Source organism: Octopus bimaculoides, chromosome 19 (genome assembly GCF_001194135.2).
Source record: "Octopus bimaculoides isolate UCB-OBI-ISO-001 chromosome 19, ASM119413v2, whole genome shotgun sequence".
Classification (NCBI taxonomy): domain Eukaryota; kingdom Metazoa; phylum Mollusca; class Cephalopoda; order Octopoda; family Octopodidae; genus Octopus; species Octopus bimaculoides.
In genome coordinates this window covers 52,259,386-52,260,436 of record NC_068999.1, presented here as the reverse complement: position 1 = coordinate 52,260,436, position 1,051 = coordinate 52,259,386, and positions in this window count along the sequence as shown.

Genomic DNA, 1,051 nt, shown 5'->3' with positions numbered 1-1,051 from the left:
GGGGGGGGGGGGGGGGTTTAGTTTCACTAGAACATCAACCACAATCCAGCATTATTGTCAAAGATTAACTCAGATCCATTGAAAATAACTGCAGGTCATGGAATTTTCTGTTTTTTTACAAGCCTCCTATATTTGAAACTTCCAAGTACTTATTGAAATAATAAAAGACAACAGCTAAAAGAAATATTTTGCTTTGTTTTTTTTATAATTTAACAAACGTTTCTTGCTAATAAATTACAGTATATACTACTGCTGTATATGTTGTTGAAGTTTCCCGATTGAAACTGTAAACTTTATTAACATTTTAACTAGAGTATGCAACGATCACCATACAGTTAAACTGTTTAGTTATGAAACAGTAATTAAATGTTTCATGAGTAGTATGAGGGTTGGTAAAGAACAATACTTATAGAAACAGTGTGTATGATATATTGGAGAAGATGAAGTATAGTCCTTGTATGTACGAATGGTATTAATGATGATCTGAAGTCTTTATAGCAATGGTGCGTTTAGGATGGATAATGGAGTCCTTTCTATGGAATGGTGTATATATGATAGGTAACAAAGAGGTCTTTGTAGCAATGGTGTATATGATGAAGACATTCCCTGTCATGAAGTATAGTCCTTGTGGCAATGGTGTGTGATGAAGAACAGTCCTTGTAGCAATGAGTGAGCAATCCTTGAGGTGTTGTGTATAACAATAGAGTAGTTTTTATAGCAACAAAGAATTTGATGAGTAAAAAGTTCATATTATTAACAGCATTTTTGAGGAGTAAACAATGATAAAGGGTCTTTTAACAAGTAGTTAACAGTTTATCCATTCATTATATTGCTGCCAGATCCACATTAAAAATATTTACTTAGAAAAAAAAAAACAGAACTACGAAAAATAACCTCTTAAATCAAAACAATTAAAATAAAATTGTTTGCATTCTGTTTTATCGTTTTAGTTTCTTTTACTTTTAATTTACAATTAACACAATTAGTTTAATGTTAATGACTTGGATGAATGCGAGTTACGAGTTGATGAAAGTGGTTGTAACCTGCTGTT